The sequence below is a fragment of the Colossoma macropomum genome, unplaced genomic scaffold (assembly GCF_904425465.1).
Source record: "Colossoma macropomum unplaced genomic scaffold, Colossoma_macropomum, whole genome shotgun sequence".
Lineage (NCBI taxonomy): Eukaryota > Metazoa > Chordata > Actinopteri > Characiformes > Serrasalmidae > Colossoma > Colossoma macropomum.
Window position 1 is genome coordinate 18,218,552 of NW_023494787.1, and position 25,638 is coordinate 18,244,189.

At 39.8% G+C, this 25,638-nt stretch overlaps 1 pseudogene; it reads left to right on the forward strand.

Moving 5' to 3' along the window:
* Window positions 1-1,623: 1,623 nt before the first annotated feature.
* Window positions 1,624-20,285, forward strand: LOC118804888 (annotated as a pseudogene).
* Window positions 20,286-25,638: the final 5,353 nt, after the last annotated feature.

Below are 25,638 nucleotides of genomic sequence, written 5' to 3' on the forward strand. Positions count from 1 at the left end.
TTCACAAATAGAAAACATTTGGTGCATCATGAAACAAAAAATCCAGCAAAGAAGATCCAGGACTGTTGAGTCGCTAAAATCCTACATCAGACAAGAATGGGACAACATTCCTCTCCAAAAACTCCAGCAACTCCTCACTTCCCAGACTTTACAGACTGTTGTTAAAAAAAGAGGGGATGCTACACAATGGTAGACGCGGCCCTGTCCCAACTTTTTTGAGATGTGTTGCTGCCATCAAGTTCTAAATGAGTTAATGTTTTTCATGAAATGGTAAAATGTCTCACTTTTAACATCTGATATGTGTTCTGTGTTCTATTGTGAATAAAATGTGGGTCTATAAGATTTGCAAATCATTGCATTCTGTTTTTATTTACATTTATTTACATTTTACACAGCATCCCATTATATGTAGAGGCTCACTTTACCTTAAACTCAATGGGAAAAATGCTAATGATGCAAACCACTATTACGTCTTTAAGAAAAGTCATTCCATGAAAATACATCCTGATATTCATCAATACTGACAAAGTAAAATGATGTAGCACTCAAAATTTTTACAGAATGAAGTGTCTACAAACTTAAAACACAATTTTCTAAAAATACACACAGTACGTTCCCATTTACTAAATCTGGATTGACACATCAGCAATTTTACTAAAAAAAAACCTCCAAAAGGGCTCCCGAGTGGCGCAACCGTCTAAGCGTTGGCCCTATCACCAGGAGATCGCGAGTTCGATCCCTGGTGATGCTACAGCCATCCGTAGCCGGGAGTCCAAGAGAGTACAATGGACCTCGCTCTTCTCCCCCCATCACTCAGCGCGATACTAGTCAGCGCAGGCGTCTGTTAGCTGACGTAACAGATCTGGCGGTTGGCGCTTTCCTCCGACCGCGTTCAGCTGTCCAATGACGTTGCGTGAGCGGCAGTTCGAAAAGATGCGCTGGCGCTTCACAGGTCTCGGAGGAAGCCTGTGTTAGCCGTCGTCCTCCTAGCGTTGATAGTATCGTGTGACTGGGGGAGTCCTAACTAGCGGGTGGAATTGGCGACGACTAAATTGGGGAGGTAATTGGGTTAAAATCAAAAAGTTCAAAAGTCGAGATAAAGGTAAAAATATGCCCCCGTGTGCAGTATTTACTATTTTAGGATGATTTTTATTAGACTCTTAACACAGTGCTCTCCTGAAACTGAAGATTGCAGTAGACAGCACAGCCAGCATTGCACCACCACTAACTGGTATCAGGAGGTATTCAATTAGAAAGCTTAGAATAAACGTGCACTGAAAAGAGGATTAAAAGGGCAGATTCAAATAAATAATTTTAAAAAATAATACAATGAGCATATAAACACAATAGTGACCACGTTTTGTGGGCATCATATTCTCTTTTAATACTCTTTGATTGCACGCAATAATCAGATTCATTTGCTGGGGACAGGGTGCAATGCACAAATTACAAAATGTTGTTACACACACTGCGTGCAAGTACACATTTCCATCCCAGTGGTCTCCAAATCCCCAAATCTTACATAGTGTAGCTTTAAATGAAATAGAAGTTTAGTTGTATTTTATTTAGTATTTTTGTGTGTATTTCATTTTATCTGGCTTTGTTATTTCTCCACACTCCCTTATGCCAATCAGCAAGTGTCAAGTGTACTCTGTACTCTAAATTTAAAGATCTTTTCTTAAAGAAAAAGATCCATTAGTAATATAGACATTACAAAAACAATTAAACAAACAAAACAACAAATTAGTTTCCACACAAGCTTTATCTTGCATTTAGCATTTGGCCAGAAATACACTTTCACATTTTAGTCTGTGTAGACTAACATGTTTGCGGTGATTTTCACTGTTAAGATTAAGTAAATGTAGCAGCAAGATCTGAGAGTGGACGTGGACTTCCATGGAGATGATATTCTGCAGATCTACTCACCAGATGTCTTCCACTGTCAGCCAGCCTGCACACAGCACTATGCCTGCCTGTTCTTCACCTTCGTATGACCTGACTGGAACATGGATAACAGGTTTCTTCTATTAAAATATTCTGAGGCTTAAGGTGCTGGGGTTGTGCACAAGCATGTCGTGGTTAAAAAAAGAAAGAAAAAAAAGATTAAACAATGAACTCCAGTGGGCTGCAATGGACAACTACATACATAAGCCAAGCATACATTTATCCCTTTTTAATTGCTCTAGTGTTATTGTCAGACAAAACCATATATTTCCAAACTCATAACTTTTCTGAATCTATCGAAGTAAGTTAAAATAAAAAGATTTTATTCTAAGTCATTTTGGACTGTTTCTGTTGGTCCATTCATTATAACTTTTTCACATTGTAACGATGGAACAGAAAGCAGACGCTCGCGGTTTAAAGACAAAAAGGAAGCTTTACTTGGGGAATCAGGGATGCACACCGTAGTCAGATACCGAACATGGGTCAGTTCCAAAAAACACAACAAGATGAGAATGGCTACCAAAACAAAACAAGAGCAAAACAGTTCGGAGTCCACAAAAACAAGCAAAGGGTCAAAATCACCAATCCGAATATCCAGGCAGAAGTACAAAAGGGCAAATCCAAAAACAGAGTCAGAGAACACGAGAAGAATAAAGTCATGACCAGAAACAAAGAAAACGCTCAGTAGTTTCATAAAGAAAGCAATACCTCGCAAAGATTCTAACTAAAGCCTGGGCTTAAATATTATCTAAAACAGCTGCAAAACATTAGTATTCCGGTGAACTTGAGCGCTGATTGGATGATGATCTCTCTGGAGTCATGTGACTTTGCTGAGGAGTCTGGGAAATGGAGTTCGTGTCAGAAGATGCGAGCAAGGGAACTAGCTTCGTCTGGTGAGTGGCAGGACCCCACTCCAAAGAGTCCTGGCGGGCCTTGGTACGAGGGTGACCAGGACGACCACCGAGCCCCCCACCAGACCTCTGAACAGGGGCGGAACCAGAACCGTCGAGGCGCTGGACGGACGGGGTCTCATCACGGTGTCTCTGCAAACGCGCTGGAAGGGAGGCAGGGGGCCCCTTACATGGGCGACCCCTGGAACATGGAGCAGGCTTCTCCGGGTGTTGGCTGTGAAAGTCTGCGACGAGACCTGGATCCAAAACGTCCTTAGCCAGCACCCAACTCTGCTCCTCAGGACCGTAACCCTCCCAATCCACCAGATATTGCAACAGTCCACCCCGCCTCCTGGAGTCCAGCAACCTCCGAACAGCGTAGACTGGGGCCCCATCTATCACCTCCGGCGGGGGTGGTGTGACGTCCGGTGACACCTCGTCCAATGGGCCTGCAACAACAGGTTTAAGAAGGGACACATGAAAAGACCGTGAAACTCTAAACCTTGGGGGTAATTCTAACCTATAAGTCACCTCGTTAATCCTTTTTACCACTTTAAATGGTCCAATATATTTAGGTTGGAGCTTTCTACTTCCCTCCGTCTGGCGAAAGTCTCTCGTGGCCAGCCAGACGCGGTCACCAGGTTGGTAGACAGGCGTTTCACCTCTGTGCCGGTCGGCCTGTCGTTTGTTCCTTTGTATGACAGTCTCTATGCGTCTGTTCCCAGACCTGTTCACTCCGGCTCATCCAGTCATCCACAGCCGGAACTTGTGTCACTGAAGCCGTCCATGGTGCCAAGGGTGGCTGATAGCCCAAAAAACACTGAAAAGGAGTCAGCCCTGTGGTAGAACTGGTTAGAGAATTTTGGGCTATTTCAGCCCAGGCTAAAAACCTATACCAATCAGAAGGGTTGTCATGGCAAAAAATTCTCAAGAACTTGCCTAGCTCTTGGTTCATACGTTCACATTGTCCAGAGGTCAAACTAATAGATACTCCAATGTGCACAAAAAAAATGCAGTCCATATCTGAGACGTGAACTGTGACCCACAATCAGAAACAATGTCCTCTGGGATCCCAAACAGCCTAAATACATGATTAAACAAGGCTTCAGCAGTCTGGAAAGCACTGGGAATGTTTTGGAACGGAATGAATCTGACTCCCCTTGAAAATCTATCAATCACTGTAAGAATGGTGTTAAAACCCTGTGAATCTGGAAGGTCAAAGTCAATGGCTACATGAGACCAAGGTCTGGCAGGTATCGGAAGGGGCATTAGCTTGCCTGCGGGTAGAGTTTTCGGGGTCTTACATTGTGAGCAAGTGGAGCATGACTGAACAAAAGAATGGATGTCTTTAAGCATAGACTCCCACCAATATCTGTGAGCTAATAGCTGATGTGTTCGTGTCTCCCCAGGGTGGCCCGAGGTCAGGGATGAATGGGCCCAAGTTATCAATCTATTACGACATTCTGGGGGTACATACTGTCTTCCTGCAGAACACTGATCTGGAATGGAAGTGTTAACTAAAGCAGCTTCTATGTCATCATCGATTTCCCAGCGTATCGATGAAAGGATCACTTCTGGGGGTAAAATGGGTTTAGCGTCCTCCAGCTTTGTGTTGACACTGTCTCTTTGATGTATGCAGGAAAGAGCGTCGGCCTTGGTATTACGAGATCCTGGTAGATAAGTGATGCTGAAATTGAAACGAGCAAAAAACAGTGACCATCGAGCTTGACGAGCATTTAATCTCCGGGCACTCCTAAAATATTCTAAATTCTTGTGATCAGTGAGCACGGTGAAAGGATGGTTTGCTCCCTCAAGCCAATGTCTCCACTCTAAGGCTAATTTTACCGCTAGTAATTCTCTATCACCAATACCATAGTTCAACTCTGCTGGTGACAACTTGTGGGAATAAAAGGCGATCGGATGCAATTTCTGTGGGGACCCGGTTCTCTGCGACAAAACGGCTCCTACGCCAGTCTCTGATGCGTCCACTTCTACCACAAAAGGTTGGGAAGGATCAGGGTGTTTGAGAATGGGAACCGTAGTAAAAGCTGCTTTGAGACGTTGAAAGGCAGCCTCTGCTTGCTCTGACCATCGGATCTTTTTTGGCGAACCTTTTAATAGGGAAGTAAGGGGAGCTGTGACAGTACTGAAATTTCTAATGAACCTCCTGTAAAAATTTGCAAATCCCAAAAATCTTTGCAGCTCCTTGACTGAAGTGGGAGCAGGCCAATTTACCACTGCGTCAACCTTGTGATCATTCATGATCACTCCCTGATTACTAACTACATATCCTAAGAAGTCGACAAACTCCAAGTTGAACTCGCATTTTTCTCCTTTAAAATATAGATTATTGTCCAATAGCCTCTTCAACACTGCACGGACATGTTGCACGAGTCTCCTGGTCTGGTGAGTAAACGAGAATATCGTCTAGATATGCAATGACAAAGTTCCCCAGCATATCCCGCAGTACCTGATTTATGAAAGCCTGGAAAGCAGAGGGCGCTATAGAGAGCCCGAAGGGCATCACGAGGTATTCATAGTGCCCCCTAGTGGTCATGAAGGCCGTCTTCCACTCGTCTCCCTCTCTGACTCTGATCAGATTATAGGCACTTCTAAGATCCAGTTTAGTGAACACCTTAGCCCCTTTTAATTGTTCTAAAGCAACTGGAACTAGGGGAAGCGGATAGGGATAGGGCTTGGTGATTTGATTCAGGGCTCTATAGTCTATGCAAGGGCGCAGTCCTCCATCTTTTTTCTTTATAAAGAAGAAACTAGAGGAGATTGGGGAAGTGGATGGCCGAATAAACCCTTGTGTTAAAGCCTCCTGAATGTATACATCTAGGGCTTTCTGTTCTTCTTGGGTCAATGGATACACTCTGGCCTTGGGGAAAGTAGGATTATCTAGCAACTCGATAGCACAATCATATGGCCGATGAGGTGGTAACTTGGTAGCGTTTGTTTTATTGAAAACTTCTCTAAGGTCTAGATACTCAGGTGGGATTTGACTTGGGGTTTCCACATCAGGACTTTCTACTGATGTAGATAGCATGGAGACTACTGGAGGGGTCATGCAAGTGAGTAGGCATTTGTCAGACCACTTCGTGATAGTGTGTTCTGACCAGGAAATGGAAGGATTGTGTCTCTCAAGCCATGGGAGTCCTAATATCAGTTCGAACTCAAAATGTTCTAAAACTAAAAAAGACAGTGTCTCTTGGTGCAGAGCGCTGGTCCGTACAACAATGGTAGTGGTGATTTTGGAGATGGTCCCGACTCCAACAGGTCCTCCATCTAGCGCTGCCACCTTTAACACGTTCTGAAGACTTTCCACAGGAATCTTCAGCTGTTCCACGATCCGGGCATGAATGAAATTCCCTTCTGCTCCGGAATCTAGGAGGGCTGAAACAACAAGAGAATCGGATTGGCAGCAGATACTGACAGGTAATATAAAAGACTTGGAAACCAACCCTTTTGTGGGAACACTCACCACATTAGCACACAGAGTGTACTCCACGTGCTGTCCAAGGGTTGGCGCCTTGCTCTTAGGAGGCCTCACTCTACAGTCTCTTATCCGATGTCCCGGGTTCCCACAGTATAAGCAGAGGTTGTTTGTGAGCCTGCGAAGTCTTTCCTCTGGTGTCAGCCCGTGGCTTCAGGTGATTCTGGTGGGCTCCCTATTCTGGAGAGGATTCTTCTGGGGTTTCTATCAGGCTTGTGTTTACGACAATTTTGCAAAAGATGATCCAGTTTAATGGCTAGATCAATGAGTTGATCTAAAGACAAGTCATCATCTTTGCATGCGAGTTCATTCAATATCTCCTTGTCTGAACATTACTAAAAGGGCAGCCTCATTCCAGCCAGTACTGGCTGCTAGAGTCCGAAATTCCAGGGAATGATCGACCACTGAACGAGCTCCTTGTTTAAGTTTAGCCAATAATTCCCCACTGACCCTGCCTTCATAAGGATGATCAAAATTCACTAAGGAATTGGACATATAACAAACTGTGAATCCTGTTCCAGCTAGCAGTAGCCCACTCTAATGCTTTACCCGCTAACCTTGATACAATGAAGGATATCTTAGCTTGGTCATTACTAGCAGGGGAATTGTCAAAAAAACAGTACACTGGAGCAAAAAGCCTCTACATTTGTCAGGGTTACCCTCAAACTTATCTGGTTTACTAACCGGGAAAGTAGTTGTGGTCGACACGGGAGCCAACGGAGTCGCGATGTTTACTTCAGGTTCAGTCACGCTGAGATTCTGAAGTTGAGTGCTCAGTTCTTTGACACCAGCGACGAGCTGCGCCAACTGGGACTGTTGATCAGCTTGCTGATGAGCTAACGTCTCCAGCGAGTGAGTTACCCCAGACAGAACCTGCTGATGCCTGCCGAGTAGCTGTCCTTGCTCCGTCAATGCCTTGGAAAGCTTCCGGATCCGCCATCTGCATAGGTGGCGAGGTATTCTGTAACGATGGAACAGAAAGCTGACGCTCGCGGTTTAAAGACAAAAAGGAAGCTTTACTTGGGGAATCAGGGATGCACACCGTAGTCAGATACCGAGCATGGGTCAGTTCCAAAAAACACAACAAGATGAGAATGGCTACCAAAACAAACAAGGGCAAAACAGTTCGGAGTCCACAAAAACAAGCAAAGGGTCAAAATCACCAATCCGAATATCCAGGCAGAAGTACAAAAGGGCAAATCCAAAAACAGAGTCAGAGAACACGAGAAGAATAAAGTCATAACCAGAAACACAATCAAAGAAAACGCTCAGTAGTTTCATAAAGAAAGCAATACCTCGCAAAGAGTCTAACTAAAGCCCGGGCTTAAATATTATCTAAAACAGCTGCAAAACATTAGCATTCCGGCGAACTTGAGCGCTGATTAGATGATGAGGATCTCTCCGGAGTCATGTGACTTTGCTGAGGAGTCTGGGAAATGGAGTTCGTGTCAGAAGATGCGAGCAATTATTAATTTTATAATAATTAATTTAAAAAATGAAATACAAGGAAACATGAAAAGGAAGATACAAGGTTTGTTGAGACAGTGACAATATTCGAGTAATGTCTGTTAAACAAGGGTTTTAATATGAATTCATAATAATAGACTTTTTGATAAATTTATAACATAAAGCAGCCACTGCTAACACTAATTTTTTTGTAGCATCCTATTAAACCTATAAATTTTAGCTAGTGGAATGTCTGGGTAGGGGAGTAGGCTGGCTTTAGCCCCTACAGACATTTGATTGGCCACTGAGTCTTTGCACTTAGCAAAAGTTGGCAGCCGCCTAGGGCGCCATGAAAATACAAATTAGATATGCTGTACGTGTTGACATATAGACCTTTAAAATAGCTGTAATCTGTGATCGCAGTGATTAGATTCAGTACTTTTAATGCAGCCTCACCCCCGGTCATAGTTTTAACGGATTCCATGTATTCCATGTTGTTATGTGGAACAATACCAATATCATAAGCATAATTGATGTGCTACAGTCTCTTCAGATGTGTCTTAAACTGAAGGCTGCAGCAGAATTAGGGAAAACAAGCTGTACTGACATGTCATGACTTACTGACCAGAGGCATAGCCAGGAGGCAGCCAGGGATGGCCTGTGCCTCCCTAGTGTGGGAGTTTGCATAACTTGGCTACCCTTCCTGCCAGCCTAGTTATGCAAAGTGAAACAGTCAGCCGTTATCTGTAAAGCAGTGACCAGAGGAATGTCCTACCTACCCTGTGTGAATAGATACAATAGATAGTGAAAAAAGAGTCTGATGACGCAGCACTTGGTAATCAGCATATCTTGATGTGATTCTTAGGAAAACACAGTTAAAAGCACCTAAATGAATGTGTACAGTAGAGAGTAGAAACTGTACACAGAATAAAATGAACAGTACTTTTTTTACAAAACGTAATCAATCTACATTAAATAAAGTAGGCTATCCAATCTTAAGATGTGTTAAACAGAATTAATTAGTTGTAAAAAATTTTGCCTCATAAAGTTCCCTTACAAGCCTACTTTTACTGTTTGGCTAGCTTTCTTATAATTAAAGTCATGAGTATGCTGTAGTGAGGGTAGCTTAACTGTGTAGTCTCTATGGCAGGGGTGTCAAACTCAACAAGGGCCATATTAAAAAATCTTATCAAATCTGTGGGCCAGAGAAAAAACGTTTTTATTTCTTTTTTAATTAATGGTGTGCTGTAACCCGAACTGGCCATTGTTTATTCAAAACACGCAAAAACTTCAACAGTAAAATACAAACACTTGTAGTAGACCTTGAAATATTACGTAGACACTTCTACTCTACTTCTACTTCTATTCTAAACTGAAATGTCCCCAGGATCTCAGTCTTTCAAATCTACCTATTTGCTTGAACTGGACACCTGGCATCCTTTCTTTGCTGTTCAATTTGGGCCCAATTTGTGAGCTGCTGAGCAAATGTTAAGTGTTTATATTAGTTAAACTGCAGCTGAAATGCATTTTGATGATATGACTGGTGTGGAATTGTGCAGAATTATGTGGAACTGAGGTGTAACCGCTGTCCCATAGACTGTTGTTGGGGTAGGAGAGTTGGAGCACTTTCTACACATTTCTACACTGAGGAATTGTTGACTGTAGTTTTATGTAGCTGACATTTCTGCTCTCTCTGCAGAAAAGTGTGCTTTCTAAAATACAGCTGGTCTTTCCCAATACCGCTAGCGATAACAGATCTTAGTGGTGTCGTATCAGGATTTTCACAGTCAATACTAAAGGAGGCGGGTTCTTGTAGAGAAGATATCTTTTATTTGTATACTTAATTTAGCTTATAACCCATTTTGTTTTTTTCATTTTTCTGATTTTCTGTCTATTGTATCTTTTGAGCTACAGAATGTACAGAGGCAATCGGTGCCAACACAGACTTTCCTGGCAATGTTTTTGAGCAGGTTTCTGCTACATCACCTCAACACTGCCAGTTCTTGTGCACCATACATCCCCACTGCAACCACTTCTCATTTACTTCCAGGTATCAAACAAGTGATCTTTCTGAGTGCTACTTGGAAAAGGGAGCCTAACATCCACCAGCTGCCTTGTCCAGTGAGACATATGTTCACATATTCCAATATTTCCACAGATGAGATCAAAATAGAAGTTTTTGGCAACAAACACAAGAGGTAAGTTTGGCATGGACACAAAGATAGCCATGCAGAAAAGCACCTCATCCCTACTGTGAAGTATGGTGGTGGATTTACGATGTTGTGGAGCTGTTTTTCTTCCAAAGGGCCTGGACAATTTATTTGGACATGTGGTATCAGACTCCATCAAGTGCCAGCGGATATTAAATCAAAACCTGACTGCCTCAGCCAGGAGGCTTAAACTGGGCCATAGTCTGGATTTTCCAGGAGGACAATGATCCAAAGCCTCAAACTCAACACAAAAATGGTTCACTTAACACAGAATCAAGGTTTTGCCATCACAGTGCCAGTCCCCTGAATGAAACCCCATAGAAAAACTGTGGGATGAGCTGAAAAGCAGAGATCACAGTGTGGACCTTGGAATCTGCAGGTTCTAGAGAAGTTCTGTATGGCGGAATGGTCTCAGATCCTTTTCCATGTTCTTTAGTCTCATTAAGCATTATAGGAGAAGACTCAGAGCTGTTATCTTTGCAAAGATACAAAGATACAGAGACGGCACAAAGTATTAAATGAAGGGGTGCTAACAATTGTGGCACACAGATTTGAGAAAGATATTTATTAACAGATAAGATTTCAGTTTTTTTTCAGTCATTGTACTTCAAATAAAAGTTAGATTTCTGTTAATATTTTGAACGAAAGATCAAAAGGATAAGTATTAAAAATGCTTTTTACAGCTCATTTTGCTCATGATTACCAAGGGTGCCAATATTTGTGGAGTGTACTGTATACATATATGCATACATACACACAAAATATAAATGCAACACTTTTGGTTTTGCTTTCATTTTGCAGCAGTTTGATAAAAATAATTAATAAAAATTCAGCAATTTTTCCTAATAATGTGTCTCTGCTACAGAGAAATGGTGGTCACTTTAGATACTAATGTGGGAATTTTGTTTTATGGCCCAGGATTCTAGCTCTTCACACACCGGCCTGTTTTGCAGTTGAAAGACACAAGGAGATAAAGACTAGGCCGTAAAATCAGCTGAGGTAACAGACCTTTAGCCTTGTCTCTTTACCTAAAAGGCCTAGATGTCACATTTAATCTACAGGGAGATTCACTCGAAAGAGGCCCCGGACATTCTGTTGTAACTCCCATTAGGATGAAGTAATCTGAACCAACCTGTACCTGTTTCTGACAGTGTAAGCGAGATTTCAACCCAAGTATTGATTATTCTCTCAATTTTTTAACCATCCATCAATTATTTACACTACATGCAGTTTGTATATTTAGGTGGGTCTGGGTGCTTTCAGTGGTTCTGGCAAAGAGCTGGAGTACTGTGTGCAGGGAATCATGGTAGTGTGGGTGCTGCTGCTGCTGCTGCTGGCTGCTGTTCCAGAGTCCCTCAGTAAAGGTACGATCTCACTTGGTACACTCTAAAACATGGAACAGGGTAGAAGTTGCTTTGAAATGTTCTTGAGGTTTGAATGGTGAGAAATACTGTTTTTGTTTATTTAAACCAGGTTGTCAACCCTGGTCCTTTAGTGCCTCCTGCCCTGCATGTTTTTATGTTTTCCTGCTCTTAAACACCCAGTTCAACTCAAAAAGGACTTGCTATTTAATTGCTTCATTAGATCAGGTGTGTTAGGATCAGGGAAAAGACAACAATGTGCAGGGCAGGGGGTGCTCTATGACCAGGGTTAGGAACCACTGATCAAAACGAACATTTTGCTTTGCACTGGTTCATTCAAAGTAGTCAGTTATGTCGAATGAAGCTCGTTAAACTGCTTGCCACACAAAGACTTTTTTTAGGTTAAACTGACAAACCCTTTTTTGCCTTAAGCTTTGACTTGCTCATTTGACTAGGTTTGTCTTGTATTGTATTGTTTGTTTGTTTTGTATGTTGATTCCATCAGTGGACTTTGGATCCATTTGGACCAAGTGTCTCAGTTTTTTCTTTGGATTTTTATTTTTCTACATCATTTGAGCTCAGCAGCCTTCCTTTACATTGTGTGAAAATTTCATGATGAATGGACCAATAGAAATGCAGTTCTTGGAATAAAATCTCTTTTTCTCTTAATCTCTAAAATCTCTATATAAACTTACTTTCAAAGTTAAGACCTTTTTGCCATCTCCTGTAAAGTTGCCATTTTTGGCATGCTTGTTTATTTGTTTATTTGTTTATTTGTATAATACATTGTAGAATTTAAGCATAGTTTTCATATAAAATGACTTCCTGTGAATGTGCTTACCCAGTAATAAATAGCGCAAAAATGATCTCTCACATGCTTTGACGAAAGCGTTTTAGAAAATAATATCTATTTCTATAATAATATAGATAATAATATCATAATATCTCTTTATGATTTCTTGAAACCCAAGGCATTCATTGAGATAGCAAGAAGCTAAACATAGCTAAGCATAAGCTGAGCCTTATTTTAACCACACCCCTGCATCCCTGTCCCTCATGGCCACATGGTGAGCAGTTAGATCCCATTGTTTTGAAGTAAATGCGTCCCACAGTCTGAAAATCAGTGTGTAACATTAAGAATTGTCACTACACTTTATGTGTACAACTGTTTAAAGCCGATTGTTAGTCATGTACTGGCTGGCGTTTTTGAGTTACTCTCAAAATAGCTAAAATTGTCACTGCTGAAACAGTCAGTACTGAAACATTTGGTAAGGTTTGGTAGTGTTATGAATGTTTTATTAGAGACAAAATGGAATGTTCAGTCATTTGTTTTATTAAAATAAACATAACTAAGTTATAAAGAGACTTGAAACAATGATTTTAACCTAAAGTCCAAGTCAGTTAAAGGTCTGAAATGTGTCTTGAACTATAACATATAAGAACATGGTTGCTGGTTGTTCAAGACTCCTTCAGTAAAGATAGATCACATCACAAAAGCAAAAAAAGCATGTAAATACATGATCTCCCACAGATCTTATACCTTTGCTCAATAACATAAACTTTAACATTGCAGCCCTCATGTTATGCACACACTCATATGCATTCATTTTTACTGTTACATTCTAGTGAATTTGAAAGTGATCGATACTGCTGGCCTTTTTTTCCGTCCCAAAACTGAGAGTGGATGTTGACTTCCCTGGAGATGATGTCCTGCAGATCTACTCTCCAGATGTTCACCACTGTCAGCTAGCCTGCACACAACACCATTCCTGCCTCTTCTTCACCTTTCTAAGACCTGACTGGGACAAAGATGACAGGTTTAACTTTATTAAAATACTCTGAGGCTTCAGGTACTAGTGATTCACAGCAGAGTGAGCATTCTAAAATATAACACTTAGACTATTATGGTTTATTTGGAGATGATAAGACTGCAGCTTATTTGGTTTCTGAAAAACTACAACACACTGGTCGGTTCTAAGAAAAATAAATGTAACTAGTATACAGCCTTTACATTATGTAGAGGTTCATTGACCTCTTCGCCGAAAGATTTTTATATGAATTAAATGTGGCTTCACCTCTAAGAATTTTTTAGGTTCATTCCATTTTTAAGAGAGTACTGTAACTGTTTCTTGGTTTAAGTGTGATGAAAATGGCATATGTTATGCAAAAATCAATAATAAGGTTGTTAAACTGAAACTTTTAAAGGAAATTCTACTGCTTCCTGAAGCACACAGACTCTGGAATCCCGTCCCAGGTTTCAGAACTGAATGGAGCAACGTCAGGCTTCTCATTGTCTCATCAGGAGTGCAAAACAGGTGAGCCCAAGACTGTTGTTGAACGGCTGCTGATGCTTTCTCCCTAATACTTTCGAACTGGTTAACATCTACAATATTTTAGTACTGCAGAAAATAAGCAAACGAAAATTCCTTATCATCAAACATTTTCTTTCTTCCCCTAAGGTTCCTGTCTTTCATCCATATATCAGGATGTAGATTTCCCAGGATCAGACTACCGTAATTTGCCCTCATCTAGCTATGATGTATGCCAAAAGGTGTGTACCAGTGATCCAGACTGCAGATTCTTTTCTTTCACAACAGAGAACTTCCCAGCTGCAGCATACAGGTAAGAGATAGACTGAGAAAACAAACAACATTAATTATATGTCCCAATTAATGTGTGGGTGACCGCACTAGCGAACTAGCAAAGGGTATTTCCAAATGAATTCTTAAACAAACATTTTGTTGCCACTGAAGCATCAGCACCAAGTGAGTTAGCAGCCAGCAAGCGCTGAAGTAGCCAGCCAACACAGGACTCTTTTGTCTTTGGTTTGAGAAATGAGTGACAATTCACTCTTTTTACCAATCTTTTGGGAAATTGGGTGAGTTTTCAGATTTACAAATATGCTGTGGCAAATTACAAAGTATTTCAGAGGTGTCCTTGGCATAGTTACAGTTGCTAGGCTATGAAGGACCATTTTGATGAATCACTCTGCTGCAGCGCCACCCTGAGGCAAAGCAGTGCTGCATCTCTAGTTAGTTAAGGGGTACCACTTTAGAATACGACTACCTTTATCTGACGTAACATATTCACAGGGTTTATGAATGTTTTAAAATTGGTTTATTAATGGTTATTAATTATCTCAGACACACATTAAAAATAATCATCAATAAGCCATTACAACACAAATAAAAAGGGAAACACTGACTTGTTGTCTGCCTAATAGAAAATTGCAGTAAGGTTCTCGAGGCCAGACATGGGCAGAAAGCGTACTCTGGTTGGCTGCAGTCTCACACTACAATTCTGAGTAGTTGAAGTTTCTGATCTCCCTGCAGGAAAATCTGCTATCTAAAATATAGCTGGCCTGTTCCGATACCACCAAGCATCACAACCCAAACGGGTCTTGTATCAGGGTTTTCACAGTCATTGCCAAAGGCCAAGGGAACTATCAAAGAAGGTATCTTTTGAATCATATCAATTTTCCTCATTAACCATCTATTTTTGATCATTTCATCTGTCACGTTCTGAATTTTCCTTTGCTTCCTTCACTTCTACAGAATGTAAGGTGGAGATTCTTGCCAACACAGAGTTCCCCGGCAATGACTTTGAGCAGGTTCCTGCTGGATCACCTCAACACTGCCAGATTCTGTGTTCCTTACATCCCGATGCACCCACTTCTCATTTTCTCAAAGTAAAACCTGGTGAGTGCTATCTGCAAAGAGAAGGGGAGTCTAATACACACAGATAAGAAACGAATTACAGAAAAAAACTTGAATAAATGTGTGAAGAAACATGCTAAGTTCCAATGCAACAAGACAAGTGACTTTGAAAGAAGTTTCAGTATTGGGGCAGAGATGGCAAGAGGTTCAGTTACTTAGACTGCTCATCTGTTGTAATAAAACAGTGCCTAAAGTGGGATCTGCATTTATATCTAGAGGGTTGTAAATTATGTAAATGATCAATGATTGGGATGCTTATCTATTAATGCGATATGAAAGGAAAAACAGAAGGGCAACTGATCCTCAGGTGATTGAGAACGTCAACGCAACATGTGTTCAGACTGTGTCTGCAAGAACAGTCTATCCACAACTACATATAGAGGGATATTATAGTAGGATTTTAGTGCATAAACACACCAACTGATGGAATATCTTTTGGAAGAATGATGTGGCATCCCCTGCAGTACATTTCCAGGGACTTGTAGAATCTATACCAAGGCACATTTCAGCAAGCTTGTGGTGGCCCAGCATCTTACTAAGACACTTTATGTTGGTCCTTCCTTTAATTTTATACCTGCCTGTATTTCCACACATTCCAATGTTTGAGCTATTGTAAATAATTTCTCTTACAGGCACCGTATGAGCTGCTTCCTGAAGTATAAGCCAGATGTAAGCAAGGATGTGTCAGTTGGAAAGAAAGAGGTTTATTCAGGATTCCCAACACGCAACTGCAAGCCCTCAAATGGTTTGATTTTTCTTCACAAGGTCTTATAATTAAAAAATTTGTGGATTGTCTGATTTCCAACTAATATTATGAAATGTCTCTAAAAGTGTGGGGAAGACGCTTTGAGGACATTGACTTCTATGGTGCTGATAACAGTCATGCTTTTGTGGATAATGCTGATCTCTGTGAAGACAAATGCACAGCAGACCCAGAGTGTCAGTTCTACACCTATGTCTTACCGTCTTATCCTAACCTTACACCTGAGCTCAGGTAAGTCTCTAATACGCAACTCGATTGTCACAAGATGACAGAAAGTATTCTTCATGCTGAAGATTTGTTTGTCTGTGCTTATCTGTGGGCAGAAATGCATTTTTGCGCTTGTGTTCTTTCAGGAATAAGTGTCACCTAAAGCAGGTCATGACTCTGCCCAGGCCTGCTAAAGTGATCTCTGCAAAAGGTGTGATATCAGGATTCTCTCTGAAGAGCTGTAAAGATGAGTCTTCAGCAGGTAATGGTTCAATGTTTTAAGTGGTGGAAAATGTAGCTAGTAAAATATTTTAGTGTGATAGTGTGATTCTGATCAAGTCACTGAGAAACACTAATTAAAGAGGAAGACAGTTTGGAGGAATTGAAGGTTGCTATGAAATGTTGGCATTTCAAATTCTACTGCCACTTATGGGCATATTGACGTTCTGCACAACACCTGCGGAATTTATGCTGTGGTACCAGCACAGACCCTGTTCTCTCAAAAAAAGATTGGACTCTTTGACACATTGGTGGCCAACTATGTCACATGGGAGCTGCACCCAGAGAAATATTTTTTTCTTTCCCCCAAAACTAAACGAAGGATCATAAATGCCAAAAAGAGATGTGTTTTTATTAAACAGGATTTTAGTGAATGTGATTAAGAGAAACAAACGATACCTATAAAAAATATTTCTAAAAATCTAATTAGCATTACATTAAAACAATTTCCACTATTTTATTTAGTCACTCATAACATTTTTAACTAATAAAAGCAGGAACATTTAAGAGAGGGGCTGAGGCCTTGGGAAGACAGCCTGCTGTAAGCTAGGTCCCTCCTAGTAACATGTGCATATACAACAAATTCAAATAATATGAAAGCAAAAAGGCCTCAAGAGAACATGCAGTAAAGGAATACCACCACCTGGTGTCCAGCCTCCCCACCTGCAACACTCAGCAACTACTATGACAAATGAATAAATAAATAAAGAATGAAAATAATAATGCCAGTCAAAACAAATACATACAAACATAGACATACAATTTGACACAAGCTCTAACAATGCAACAGACCTGTCACTGGATCAGCTCCCAATGTTGTCAGCATAGAATAGCAATAAACATAACTGACAATTGTTACCTTGTACTAATATTGTGCATCTACAGCCATGTGACCTGGAGTCTGTTTTCCAACATAGGATTTAATTTAAACTCAGTTTGATCTAACCATGGATTTTCTCTCTCATCATTTTTGGTAGCAATTTATTTTGAGTGGTTCTTTGTAGATGATTAATAAACTCTTAACAGATTGTCAGTAAAACATCAACAACATATCAGTGAAGTAGCAGTGAAGTCATAATTACCAAGATAATCATTTGGGTCAGCTCCTGAGTGGCACACCTATTCACTCTATTTCACACTGCACATTCAAAAAAAAACAAGAACTGACCCAAACAGGGCTCAATGAAACTCAAGGTTTGAGTTCTAGTTTTTTTCCCTCCTGCTTTACAGGCAACTGAAACAGCCATACTGACCACTCTGAAAGGTGTAGGCCTGTCACAATCACTAAATTTTACCTGGCAATGAATTGTCATACAAATAATCACAATTAACAATTTATTTATTTCACTTTTAAGTAGTTATCTTGTCATTAATCTTGCTTGCTAGCTTACCAGTGTAGCTTTTAAGCTTACAACATGAAATTGAAAAATTAAAAATATATTCTGCGCTGCTCTGTACTTATATGGTCACAAAAATTATACAGACTCAGGACGTAGAGTCCAGCAAATGTGCAATGTTGTTTGTGTTGGCAAGTTAATTTAGTGAGGTTGACTCAAGCTGTATTGAGAAAAAACTGCACTCTGAGCAAACCCCTCTGAACTAGTTTATTGGAACCAAGACATTTGAACTTTTGTAAATGGCTTATGCATTGGTTATTTAAGACAAGAGAAAGTACAAAAACTAGGACAGTTCTGATGAGTTCAGCCTAAAGAGGGTGCCAAACCATTTGAAAAGGCATTAAAGAAGAAACTACACAGACTGGCTGGAGATAGAAGGGGAATGTAGCCCAACGTACTTCAAAATGATAGCTTCAAGGAAGATGGTGCTAATAAGCTAATCTAAATTATCTAGAGCATTTACAGTACAGATCTGCCATAACAGCTTTGTTGGATGATGAGGTGCATGCAGAGTAACATAACGTATATAACATAACATAGATTAACATAAGATAGATTTTATCCCAAATGGGCTCCTATAAGAAAATATAAACAAATGTATCAGTGGACTGCAGGACGTTGCCAAAGGGAACAATAAGGTGGAAATGTCTACCTGGATAAGGCACTGGCCTCTGATCAAGTCATAGATCAATGCATTTAATGTTCTTTTCTGGTTGGTTGCAAAAAGACTGGGTTATTCATCTCGTTTGTAGGGTAATTCATTAAGTGTGGCTGCAATGGCAGATCTAGAAATTTTTACCGGGAGTGGCAAATGGAAGGCAGGGAGTGTCAGCAGGGTGGCAATGTGAATGTGCGAGGGGGGGCAGGAGGATTGGAGAGAGGTTGGAGGTCTTCTGCCCATCTCTATATCTAACACTTAGACATAAGATAAAAGATGTTTGATTTTTTGTGAGTTTTTTTTTTTTCACTAATTTGAGCCCACTGGTTTTGAAGATGCACTATACGATTGTTTTTTTTTCCCTCCAAGAACTGAGGGTGGATGTGGACTTCCCTGGAAATGATGTCCTGCAGATCTACTCTCCGGACGTTCACCACTGTCAACTAGCCTGCACGGAGCACCATTCCTGCCGCTTCTTCACCTTTCTACGACCTGACTGGGACAAAGACGACAGGTTTCATTCCATTAATGTACCCTGAGGTTTAAGTTGCAGAAGGTTGTGCCTCTGTATATCTTTTACTGCAGAGTGAGCACGCTCCATAAATTATGCTTGGTCTATGTTTTGGTCTTGTTGGTAAAGACAAGTGAAAAAATCCTATACAGTAAATGTTTATTGGTTCAAATATATGCAAAACCATTAAGAAAGCTGTTTATTTTGGAACTTACAGGAAATTCTACTGGAGGGTGATCTTCTAAGCATACACTTAGTAACACTTTCTCTAACTTGTTTTGTATTTTTTACATATAATTTTACTTTTCGCATTTTCTGTTTCTTCACTGCTACAGAATGTAAGGAGGACATTCTTGCCAATGCAGAGTTCCCTGGCAATGATTTTGAGCAGGTTCCAGCTGGATCACCTCAACACTGCCAGATTCTGTGTTCCATCCATCCCCGCTGCACCCACTTCTCATTTTCTCAAAGTAGAACCTGGTGGGTGCTATCTGCAAAGAAGGGTCTAATAAACGTGACCTACCTTGTTCATTTCCACATATTCTAATGTTTCAAACATTTTAAAACTGATTCTCTTACAGGCACCATATGAGCTGCTTCCTGAAGTATAAACAAGATGTAAGCAAGGATGAGTCAGTTGGAAAGGAAGAGGTTTATTCAGGATTCCCAACACGCAACTGCAAGCCTTTAACCGGTTAGATTTTTCTTCAAGTGTTCTTGAATTTGTGGATTGTCTGATTTCCAACTAATTTGGTAAAATGTCTCTAAAAGTGTGGGAAAGACGTTTCGAGGACATTGACTTCTATGGTGCTGATAGCAGTCATGCTTTTGTGGATAATGCTGATCTCTGTGAAGACAAATGCACAGCAGACCCACGCTGTCAGTTCTACACCTATGTCCTACCATCTTATCCTAACCTTACCCCTGAGCTCAGGTAAGTCTCTAATACACTGTAATGCTGGAAGAGAAGTTTGTTAAAAACATGGGGTTGCATTTTTGAGTTTACATTTGTGTTGTTTCAGGAATAAGTGTCACCTGAAGCGAGTCATGACTCTGCCCAGGCCTGCTAAAGTGGTGTCCGTGCGTGGTGTGGTATCTGGTTTCTCCCTGAAGAGCTGTGGAGACTAGTCTACAGCAGAAGAAGAGAATGAGTCAAGAGCTTTTCTCTCTTTTGTGATTTCATGGTTTTAGAATTGTAAGTTTCAATCAACTATTTTTGTCAAAAAATGTATTTTGTGTATAGGGTTAATCATTTAGTGCTGATTATTGTTGCTGTGGTGATGAAAAACAAAAACAGCAAAAAAACCAAAACCCCATTGAGTCTGAATTTTAAAAAAGTAAAAGGTTCCTACTTGAAAATACACTGTTAGAAATAAAGGTTCTGTGCAGGTACATTTTTTTGTTCATCAAGGTACAAACAATGTAAATGTTCTCTCAAAGGTACAACAGTGGTTTTAAGGTCCAATTGTGTACCTAAATATTTTTTTAGGTGAAAAGTACGTATTTGTACCTTTTCATAACCTAATGTTTTAAAACAGAACAATAAAATAAAAAGCCTGGAGACGAGATGGGGTGTGTGGAGTCAGTACAACCTAGAAAATATCATTTCAGTGGATTATGGTACAATTATATTCCCTGACTAAAGGTACTGAGATGTACCCTTGAGTGTGCATTGTTCAAGATGATAATTCACATTTAAATGCAACATGTGGGTTAGCATTTACATTTCTGTATATAATGTCTGGAGAAAATTAATATGGAAAAGCAAAGTAGCAAAGTCCTTTTGGCATCTCATTTTCACTGTCTTAGCAGAGTTTGACATTTTAAAAATGCAATAACAATCACTCATTTGCAGTTTCATTTCATCATTGTCCCGCTCCAGCTCTACCTAAATTAAAGCGTATTTGTGACCTGTTTGCAACTGCATTTTCACTGTTAGCGAGGCACTCCTGTCAGTCAAATGCAGTGGGTGGGACGTCCAGAGGGACTTTTAAGTGTGAGGCGGTGGTACTGGAGAGTTAGCAACCACTGCTAGTGCCATTTTGACACTTGCCAACCTTTCACCATGTGACAGTGGGACCATGGTCAAGCGTCAGGCGGAGAGGCAGTCTAGGTCAAGGGTTGCCCAACTGCAGTTCTGGAAGGCCAGTGTCCAGCACAGTTTGGAGGATTCCCTACTCACACACACCCCAGTAACCCTGAAATTAACAGATGAATCCAATCAGGTGTGTTTGTGCAGGCAAATCACCAAACTGTGCTGGACACCAGTCCTCCAGGACTGGAGTTGTGTCTATAGCAAAAGGAGAAAAAGGGTCAAGAGCTTCTCTCTCTTTTGTGATTTCATAGGTTTAGAATTGTGAGTTTCTATTGACCATTTTTGTCAAAAAAATTAATTATGTACAAATAGTTAATCATTTAGTGCTGATTACTGTTGCTGCGGTGATTTAAACAAAAAACAAGCCTCATAGAGTCTGAATTAAAAAAAAGTAAAAGGTTCCTACTAGAAAATATTGTAATTTTAGTAGTTACTGAATAATTTATAGTAGATACTGAATAATTTGTAGTAGTTACTGAATAACTGATAGTAGTTATTGCATAATTTATAGTAGATACTAAACAATTAAGGTAGATACTGAATAATTTAAAGTAGTTGCTGAAAAACTGATACTAGTTACTGAATATTTTATAGTAAATACTGAGTAATCCTCAGTTCTGATACTGGACACTTTAAAAACAAAAAAATGTTTTGTTATGAAACATTCTCTACTACATACTAAATAACGTAATTTTTCTGTTTGTTTATTGGGAAACACATATTGTATCTAGTATACTGGACATTTGGACTTAGGCACATAAAATGTAAGAATTTTTACAGACAATTTTACAACAAAGAACTTTTTAACACCAAGCATATACACTGATTTACATTACTACATATAAAATGATCAAATGATTGAAGCAATCAAGGCCATTGATGAAAAAAAGTCAGAAAATGTTACATAAGCTTTATTACATATTACATAGATGTATTTGTAACAATACACATATTACATATGTTTTACATCGAGCCCAGTGTCGTAGACAGAAATAACGTTTCTGTGTCTAGAAATAATATTTCTGAAACACAGGAAATGTTTAGCTTTTTGGATGGGTCTGTTATCTCAATGATGATAAACATATTAATTTTTATAAATTTTGCAGACTGTCCAAAGTACTGGACAGTGAAATTGCTGTTGAAATCACAATGTTATCCTCAATGTCATACAACATCATACTGTCACTCTTAAATGAACACAAGATTCTACTTTTAACAAAATAAATAAAAACCATGAATGAAATTTTGTAATGAATGAGTCTATTATTCTAATCTAATCATAATTTACTAAACTGAAAATGTATCTCCTAATTTGTGTATGTAGAAATAAATATCTGCTGTTTAAATTTTTACCTTTCACAAGAGGGACCTTCTGGAAGAACACACATACGAAAACATTTCTGAAACAAATACAGAATAATTCAGAAACAGTGCTTGGTTTAGTCTTGCATGTGCTGAGCATCTATCTCTCAAGCTGCTATGTTTGCTTTTGTTTAAGCCACGATAAAAAATTAAGGAGCAATTTCTAAATTTTTCTTATCATATACTGAAATGTTTATAGTAATTACTGAATAATTCATAGCAGATACTGAATAATGTATAGTAGATCATATATGTATAGTAGAGAATAATTGTAAGTAGTTATTAATCATCATTAGTAGTTTTGACAGTAGTTACGGAATGACTGTTAGAAGTTACTGAACAGTTTACTGGGTAACTGTGAGTAGTTACTGAATGCTTTATTGTAGTTTCTAATAATTGATAGTAATTTCTGAATACTGTATAATGGTGGGGCTTGGGTGGCGGGGGCGGTGCTGGAGCCTATCCCAGCTTTCATTGGGCGGAAGGCAGGATACACACTGGACAGGTCACCAGTCCATCGCAGGGCAGACCAACAGACATATACATCCGCACACACAATCACACACACATTCACACCTAGGGGCAATTTAGCATGTCCAATTAGCTTGACTGCATGTCTTTGGACTGTGGGAAAAAAAACGGAGTACCCGGAGGAAACCCACGTAGACACTGGGAGAACGTGCAAACTCCACCCTGGTCACCCAGCTGGATATCAACCCAGGCCCTTCTTGCTGTGAGGCGACAGCATTACCCACTGAGCCACCGTGCCGCCCTCTGTATAATATTTATTAAAAATACTTTGTTTGCTGAATTATTTATAGTAGATACTGATCTCAGAAGAAGGGTACTAAACTGTCACTGGGAACACTGGGGACCAATATGTACTTGTGCAGTACCCTTTCTTCGACAGGGCAGTTGCTGATTAATTGATAGTAGTTACTAATAATTTATAGTAGATACTGAATAATTGATATTAGTTACTGGATAATTTATAGCAGATACTGAATAATTTACTGAATAACAAATAGAAGTTATTGAAGAACTTGTGGTAGTCTCTGAATGATTGATAGTAGTTACTGAATAACTGACAGTCATTATTGAATAGCTCCTATTTTATATCATTTTATATAATTCTTTATAGAATTCTTCTCTGTACCTGCTCAGGGACTACAGGTGAAATTGAACGTTCTTTACTAGCTACATGCTTTGCGGCATTCGTGTTATGGTTTGTCTGGCATTCTTCCTCACTCCATCACTCACTCAGCCTCAAACTCCCTCAGGCCCGGCCCCTCCCCGTGGGAAAGCCTGGCTCATGTGACTGTGGCGGCCCAAGCTGGAAGCTGCGGTGGCAGCGCTGGCTCTGCTGCTGCCAAAAGAATGGCAGTCTAGAGGAGCTTCACGCACACACACACACACACACATGCACACGTCACTCACACGAGAGTCAGCCTAAACACTCAGCAACATAAACACACAAACACACACTTTCCAACCCACATCCAGCACGCCACTCGTCCTCCCCCGTGGTGCTCTGTGGACCCACACTTCAGTCCTCACAGACACTGAGTCCCACCACAGCCTGGAACACACACACACACACACTCACACACACACACACACACACACACTCACACACACACCCCTTTTGAAATATAAACTTGGGAGAAAAACACAGGCAAACAAACAACAACCCCACAACCAAAAGCCCTCATTCTTTCATGCATTCAAAGGCATCACTTCAAATCTCCGTAATGCGGCACTCTTTGATGTTCTGCCAAACATTTTAATGGCTCTTCTGAGGGTAAAATGTAGTGGTGTTGTTTGTTATAGAGTAATCACGGTCAACACCACACATTGCGCATCACTTATTTCCTTTCCAGAAAAACATAGGCCACAATCTAAAGTCTTTGAATGCATGTAAAACACAGTCTGCATGCATCAACAAGTGATGTGTGTCCATAATTATAGTGGCTCTATAATGTGCTGTCTGTCTTGTTAATGACACATACCACATGGCTGTCTTGTTTTTTCATGGTTTCTCTGTTGACATGCTTTAAATTAAAATAAAATAACTCCACAGCGATCTATCCTCCTCCTCTGTACAGTCGCCTTTAACTGAGATTCACTCGAAGTAAAAATGCCTCAGTATTGGGTTTATCCAATTGACTTAATCACAGCTGGAACTGCTTGTGTAGAAATAAAGAATTCACTTCACTCTCATTAGTGGACCCACACTTTGAAGAAATTCAGACTTTGTGTTCAACTTTTTCTCTTTTCAAATGTTTTCAAAGTTTTACTGATGCTTAAATAATGTTTTTGTGAATAAAATAAAATAATTAAGTTGTCTATTCTGTATCCATAGAAAATGAGATCATGAAATTTCATCATGAAGTTTACACACAACATAAAGGGCAACAGACATTTTAAAATTGTCAAAAATGGAGATATGAGGGTTTTGTTCTGACAGCAGCATTATATTTGTATATATAATGAGCCTGAACTGTAACACATTTAACACATGTTAAATTCAGCAAGTAAACAGTGACTGTGCACTAAAATATGATGTATGCTCTCTGTAAAGGATGTGTTAACTTATTTTCACCTAAAAAATGAACAAAACATGGAATTTAACCTGACATGTCCAAACATTTACATATGATGGTATACAGAACTGTGTAAAAGTCTTCCAAGTCCACTATTTATCTGGGCAGTAAGTGTGTTTTTGCCAGATACACCATCTAACATCAGACTAAACACTAACACACATTAAGGCAGTAAAAAGCAGTAAGAATGTGTTGTTACTCAAAAAAGGTAGTTAATATCTTGTCAGTTGGTTAGGAAAACATGTTTTGTCCCAAATATTATCATTTATGTCCCAAGCCATCATAACACCAGATTTGTTAAATTCCATCAGCAGCACATCTGTATAGATTATCTAAACCAGGTATTGAATGATAATTACAAATAAGTCTGGGCTTCCACAAGATGAGGTTTGGGAATGATTAAGCAAACACACTGACATACAGTGGCGCTTGAAATTTTGTGAATCCTTTATTTTCTATATTTCTGCATAAATCTGACCTAAAACTTCATCAGATTTTCACACAAGTCCTAAAAGTAGATAAAGAGAACGAAATTAAACAAATGAGACAAAAATACTAGACTTGGTAATTTATTTATTGAGGAAAGTGATCCAATGTTATATCTGTGCGTGGCAAAACTATGTGAACCTTTGCTTTCAGTATCTGGTGTGACCCCCTTGTGCAGCAATAACTGCAACTAAACGTTTTTGGTAACTGTTGA